The sequence below is a fragment of the Piliocolobus tephrosceles genome, chromosome 8 (assembly GCF_002776525.5).
Source record: "Piliocolobus tephrosceles isolate RC106 chromosome 8, ASM277652v3, whole genome shotgun sequence".
Classification (NCBI taxonomy): domain Eukaryota; kingdom Metazoa; phylum Chordata; class Mammalia; order Primates; family Cercopithecidae; genus Piliocolobus; species Piliocolobus tephrosceles.
The window spans coordinates 4,381,035-4,388,138 of record NC_045441.1 but is presented as its reverse complement, the minus strand read 5'-3'; positions in this window follow the sequence as shown (position 1 = coordinate 4,388,138).

Genomic DNA, 7,104 nt, shown 5'->3' with positions numbered 1-7,104 from the left:
ATGGTGAGATTTTCCCTTAAACCTGTTGGTGTGGAGGATTCTATTTGTTGCCGTTGTGACGTTCAACCCCTTTTAGTCCTGGGACAGACGCGGCAGCCACGAGATGCGATCCTGTCCACGCACTCAGCCGTCGGGCCTTGTTGCCGTCTTTTACAGGCTGTTATCTCCCTTCAGTATCAAGGGCTTCTCGCCTCCCTGAGATGCGATGGAGAATGCTTGCTTCATTGCTATTCTCTTCACAGGTTAAAGGTAGTGTTATTTGTTTCTTGAATATATTGATAAAAATCACCAGTGAGGGCATTTGAGCTGGGAATTTGTTTGTTTTGAGACAGGGTCTTGCTCTGTCACCCAGGCTGGAGTGCAGTGGTGCAATCATAGTTCACTGCAGCTCTGACCTCCCAGGCTCAGGTGATCGTCCCACCTCAGCCTCCCGAGTAGCTGGGACCACAGGCAAGCACCACCACATCCAGCTAATTTTTAAACTTTTTTGGAGAGATGAGGTCTCACTATGTTGCCCACACTGGTCTGAAACTCTGGGCTCAAGAGATCCCCCCACTTGGCGTCCTGAGTAGCTGGGATTATAGATGCATGCCACCGCACCCAGCTACATTTTGCATTTTGTAGATACAGGGTCTCACTATGTTGCTCAGGCTGGGCTCGATCTCCTGGCCTCAAATGATCCTCCTGCCTCGGCCTCCCAAAGTGCTGGGATCACGGGCACGAGCCGCTGCACCCAGCCCGGCTGCCCCCTTTCCTTGGTGGGAAGACTCTCAGGCATTGCTGGCATGGGAGCAACTGACACGTGCACTTCGAATAACTGTTCCATAACATCCACTCAGGCCCCGAAGCCACGTGCGGCTGCCGGCAGGATCCTGAGACGCACCAGAGACTGAGTTCATGCATCTGCCCAGGACATGCACAAGCACGCACACCTGCTATACTGGTGACCGCAAGGAGCTGGAGACCACGCAAACGCGTCTGGGAGCGGATCAGGGCACAGAACATGCCCTGGACGGGCCTTGCAGACATGACAAGGAGGGAGAGAAGCTGGAAGCAAAAGAGTTCACGTGTGAGATTTCTGTTATGGGCTGAAGAGCAGGTGAAACTCACCGAGGGAGGCAGCAGCTGGCAAGCCTGGGACCTGGGGGTCCCAGAGAGTCAGGCCCACAGCTACACAGAGGCTGCATGGACAGGAGCTGCAGGAGGCAGCCTGTGGCATCCTGGGAAGGTTCTGTGTCTTGTAAAAAAAATTCTTTGATCTGGGCCGGGCGCGGGGGCTCACACCTGTAATCCCAACACTTTGGGAGGCCGAGGCAGGTGGATCATGAGGTCAGGAGTTCAAGACCAGCCTGACCAAGATGGTGAAACCCCATCTCTACCAAAAATACCAAAATTAGCTGGGCATGGTGGCGGGTGCTTGTAATCCCAGCTACACCGGACACGGAGGCAGAGGACTGCTTGAACCTGGGAGGCGGAGGTTGCAGTGAGCTGAGATGGTGCCACGGCAGTCTGGCCTGGGCGATAGAGCAAGACTCCTTCTCAAAATAAATAAATAAATAAATAAATAAATAAATAAATAAATAAAATTCATTGATCTGTGCACTTCATATTAGCTCACGTCACATCATACACTGTGTTGTACGGCAATGAAAAGAACAGATATGATCCAACTACACTGCAAAGATGCCCCCTCCCCACTGTCACCACTGCTGGATGCTGGCTGTTCTCTCTGGATTCTGTTCCTTGACAAGCCTGTGTGTGGGGTGGGAGGCCCCCGCCCACGATGGCTTCAGATCCTCTTAGGCCTCGACGTGTCACAGGCAATTGTCTGATTTGCACAGGGGTGTACCACCACCAAAGTCAGGCCACGTGCCTCCTTCACGTGGAGTCTTTCTGGTGAGCTGTTCCAAGTCAGTCACCGAACTCAAAGCTAGACACGTATGACCTCCCTCCGCCTCTTCAGAGGTCCGAAAGGATCATACACCCATTTCACAGATGAGGCTGCTGAGGCTTCCAGACAAGCCACTCACCCTGGGCCGAAAAGAGAAACGCCTGGGCCTCCTCCTGCTGACTCAGCCCCTCTGACCCCAGTAGTCCTTAGAGAACCACACGGATCCTCAAGGAGACACCTCCTGAGCTGCACATCTGGTGGGTCACTGGTCTCATCACCTGCTCCCTGCACTTTCTGTTTCTGCAAAGGGTCTCTGGTCCTTTGCCTCTTTACTTACTGGGATCTCAGTGTTGTTGCTTTTTGCGGTTGTTTTTGGGTTTTATTTATTTATTTATTTATTTTTGAGACAGAGTCTTGCTCTGTCACCTAGGCTGGAGTGCCGTGGCGCGATCTCGGCTCACTGCAACCTCCGCCTCCTGGGTTCACGCCATTCTCCTGCCTCAGCCTCCTGAGTAGCTGGGACTACAGGCCTCTGCCACCACGCCCAGCTTATTTTTTTTTTTTTTTGTAGAGACGGGTTTCCACCCTGTTGACCAGGCTGGTCTCGAACTCCTGACCTCGTGATCCACCCGCCTTGGCCTCCCAAAGTGCTGGGATTACAGGCGTGAGCCACCGCACCCCAGCCAGTGTTGTTGTTTTGTTATCATCAATTTGCATATGTCTTCATGTCATTAAAATGCGAATTCCTTGCCATAGTTGTTGCAGATGTGGTACCCATTTAGCTTGCCTTTTCCCTTGATACACAAAAGGTTTCCGTTTCCACTTAGATAAATGTTTATTGGAACGTACTAAACGCAGAAAAAAATCCACGGGTGCCGAAGTGAGGCTCCCGTTTGTTTTGGTGGAATCCTGACCCTTCCGCGGCTCGACGGCTTCGAGGTCAGCTCTGCCGCTTGGTGGTGCCAGGGCTTGTGAGTCTCAGTCCCTGTGAGCCTCAGTTCTCTCATCTGAAAAATGGGTACGAATTCCCGGATGCCGCTGGTTGTTTAGGCATTCACTGAGATAAAGAGGGCAAGGCAGTGTCTTCCTCATGCAGGCCCTCCAGCGGCCGGGGGCCACGCCAACGTGTGTTTTGGGGTTGACACGTACTAACTGCACGCGTGTGGGGGATACAGAGCGATGTTTGGACTCACGTATGCAAAGCGTAATGATCAAATCAGGGAGACGGACGAATCCAGCCCCTCTGACATTGTCCTGTCTTCGTGTTGTGAACATTCAAAGTCCTCCCTTCTAGCTTCAAAAATACACAATAAATTATCATTAACTGGAGTCACCCTGCAGTCCCGTCAAGCCCTCACATTCATTCCTCCTGTCTCACTGTAATTGTGCCTCCATTAACCAACGTCTCCCCCGCACTCCCCTCCGGCCGGCCTCGCATAACCACCGCGCTCCTCTCTCCTTCTACGAGCTCAACGCTTTTAGCTTCCACACGTGAGTGAGGACCGGCGGCATTTCTCTTCCTGTGCCTGATTTATTTCATGTGGTGGAAAGTCCTCGGGGCTCCTCCCTGTTGCCTAGAGTGACAGGATTTCACTCTATTTCTTACGGCGGAATCGTAACTGTCCTGTGTGCACAGATCACATTCCCCTAACCCCTTCCTCTGCTGACAGACGTGTGTTTATTCCACATCCTGGTTGTGGGGACTCGTGCTGCAGTCAACAGAGGGTGCAGATAACTCAATCGTGTGCCGATTTCCTTTCTCTCGGACAAATACCCAGTCCCAGGACTGCAGGATCACGTGGTGGTCCTGTGTTTAGCTTTTTGAGGAAGCTCCATACTTCCTCACCGTGTTTCACCGTGGCTGTTACTAGTTTACATGCCCCCATCTGAGTATGAGAGCTCCCCTGTCTCCACACCCTCACCCGCGTGGTTTTTTGTTTTGTTTTGTGTTTTGGCTTTTTGTTTGTCTTTTTGGTAATAGCCATTCTGACTGGGACAAGATAGTGTCTCATTGTGGTTTTGATTTGCGTTTCTCTGGTGATTAGTGAAGTTGAGCATTTTTTCATATAGTGTCTCTCGGCATATACAAAAACCTACTCAAAATAGGTTACAGACTGAAATGTAAAACCCAAAACGATAAAACTACGAGAAGAAAAACATTAGGAAAACACTTCAGGACATTGTTCTGGGCAGAGATTTTATGGCCAAGACTTCAAAATCACAGGCAACAAAACCAAAAATAGCCAAATGGGGCTACATCAAACTGAGACGCTTCTGCAAAAGGCCAAGGAAACGGTCGGCAGAGGGAAGAGGCAGCCGCAGAAGGGGAGAAAATATTTGAACACTATTCATCTGACAAGGGACAAATATCCAGAATCTACAAAGAACTCAAGCAATTCAACAGCAAAAAAAAAAAAAAAAAAAAAAAAAACCCACACCAGTAACTTGATTGAAAAGCAGGCAAAGGATCTAAAGAGACATTTCTCAAAAGAAGACACACAAATCACCCTGACATTTAAAACAATTCCTGGACCTCACCCAGCCAGGTTCTCCAACCTGAGCACCTTCAGAATCACGGGCAGGGCTTGCCAAGGCCCGGAATTTGCATTTGCTGTGGTTCCAGGTGACACTCACACTGCTGGTCTGGCGGTCATGTCTTGAGAATGTCGCCTTCTCCAGAGAAGAGACCTGGAAGTTAGTCTTGTAAAGTCTCATGAATGATTGTGTCACCCACACACCTGCCTGGGGCCTTGGGGGCTGGAGTGGAAGGTGCAGAGGCTGCTCCAAAAGGAGGAGGCGGAAGGGCACTTTTGCGGGGGGCAGGGGGTGCAGCACCTGCACAAGCGGGGCAGCAGAGTGGCTGCAAACAGGACCCCCCATCCAGACTGCAGCCTGGGGAGGAGGGAGGGGTCCCTGACAGGCCTCAGGCCGCTATGCCCACCGCAGGCTGGTGGTGTGAGCCGTCATCCATCGATGATGGTTGAGAAAGCCTCTGCAGCTCTAAGGCCACCTCCTGTCACCCAGGCATGGGAGAAAGGGCCTGAGGCTGAAGACTCCAGCCTGCTCACCGAGGGAAACCCCAGTCCCAGCCCCTTCTGGAAGGCATGGACTGCCTGGAGCCCAGCCTGGTCAGCCTGCTGAGCTAAGAGGATCTGGTGAGTTTAAAGTCAACCATACTTCTCTGGGCTCTGTAGATGGGTTGTCAGACGTGAGAAACTCTTGGTTGGGGTGGCTACTAGACAGGCCCTCATGAAGAAAGGGTCTGTGGACATCAGCTCCTTGGGCTACTAGACAGGCCCTCATGAAGAAAGGGTCTGTGGACATCAGCTCCTTGAACAGGTGGGGAAACTGAGGCCTAGAGATGGACAGGCCTGCCCAAGGCATGGAGGGAGTTGCTCAGATCTGAGCCAGGGCCAAATGCCCCTGGTGTGCTCTTCCCGCTGCCACGTGGAACAGATCACAGCGTCCACCCGACCCAGCGTCCCCCACGGACCCCAGCTCACAGCACAGGTTCTCGGAATGTGGCTCAAAGACATCCACAGTCGGCCGGGCGCGGCAGCTCATGCCTGTAAATCCCAGCACGTTGGGAGGCCAAGGCGGGTGGATCACGAGGTCAGGAGATCGAGACCAGCCTGGGCAACACAGTGTAATCCCGTCTCTACTAAAAATACAAAAAATTAGCTGGGCGCTGTGGTGGACACCTGCAATCCCAGGTCCTTGGGAGGCTGAGGCAGGAGAATCACTTGAATCCGGGAGGTGAAAGTTGCAGTGAGCCGAGATCACGCCACTGCACTCCAACCTGGGTGACACAGCGAGACCCCATCTCAAAAAAATAAAAAGACCCCCACATTTAGCAGCAACAGTGGGGGCTGCCAGGCCCACCATGGCTTATCAAATCAAAGCCCGCAACAGCCTCTTCTGTGGGTGCTCAAAACAGTTGTCCCGAGTGACCCCACTTCTCCAGGGTCCACCTGACCTTGATCTGGTCTGCCCACCGGCCACAGAGGCCTGATGTCTCCCCAGAAGTGGGCATCCTGGACTTCAGCAGGAGGATGGAGACAGGAGAATGCATTGGAGCCCCAGCAGCCATCGGGGGTGGACAAGCCTTCCTGGGGCCGCAGCACAGAGCCCCACCTGGACCACAGTGTCTGGTGACCAGCAGCGTCTACTAATGTCACACGGAGTGCCCCGCATCTGTGGCTGGAGCACACCCTCCCACGCCTGCTGTGGTCCCAGGCCAGCTGCTCCTGAATCTCATTGGCTGCTCGGGGACACGATGTGGCTTTATTCACCTGGGTGCTGTTTCAGCATCCACAGGCCCTGTGCACCGTGAGCCTGGAGTCACCCCCGCCCCAGGGAGTCCCCAGGGAGCCCCAAGCCCAGATCCCTTCCCTCTTCTCGGATTCCTGTGGTGACAACCTCTCCTCCTGCAGGCACTGGGTCTGGCCGCGACTGCGTCCTCCCAGAGGCTGTGAAGGGACACGTTGTGTGACGCGGTGGCTCCTTAACCCGTTGTCACGGAAGGGGGAACAGACGCCTGGGTGGCAGACGGCTTCGGGAGGGGCGCGGGGCATTCCTGGACAAGAGCAGACATGGGCCTCGGCGGCCAGGAAGCCGCCCCAGCCGAATTCCGGATGTGGGTCCCGGCACATGCCTGGTCTTGCAGGACAGGGGGCCCCTCCCGGTGCTGACAGCCCAGCCCCCCAGGGCAGCCTCTCCGGGCCGCAGGTGGCCTCTCGGAGGCGGAAGATCAGTCCCTCGGGGCTGGGAAGATGGGTCACATTCCTGGGTCCCACCACGCACCCTGCGTGCCGGGCCCCAGGGAATGGATCATGGCACTCGAGCCCTTAGACAGGGGCTGACCAAGGCTCAAATCTGCTGTGGCCAGACGCTTGGCGAGCATCCACAGTTCTGAGGCCCCGGGCCCCAGGCTGGCTGCAGAGGCGAACGATGCAGCCTGCCTGGCGCTACAGACCGGCCGCCTACCCGGGTGGTGCCACCAAGGCCACTCAGGCTGCTCCACAGCTGCCAAGTCCCCGACAGGCACTTTATGGCACATTATCTCACCTGTGCCCCACAACAACCCGGCCAGGTGGGAATTCCGCTCCCATTAAACAGATAAGGAACGGGGATTCAGAGAGGCCAGGGCGGCCCCAGGTCCCGCAGGTTGTAAAGCAAGGACTGGACCCAGCCCAGGCCCACCTGACTCCGAG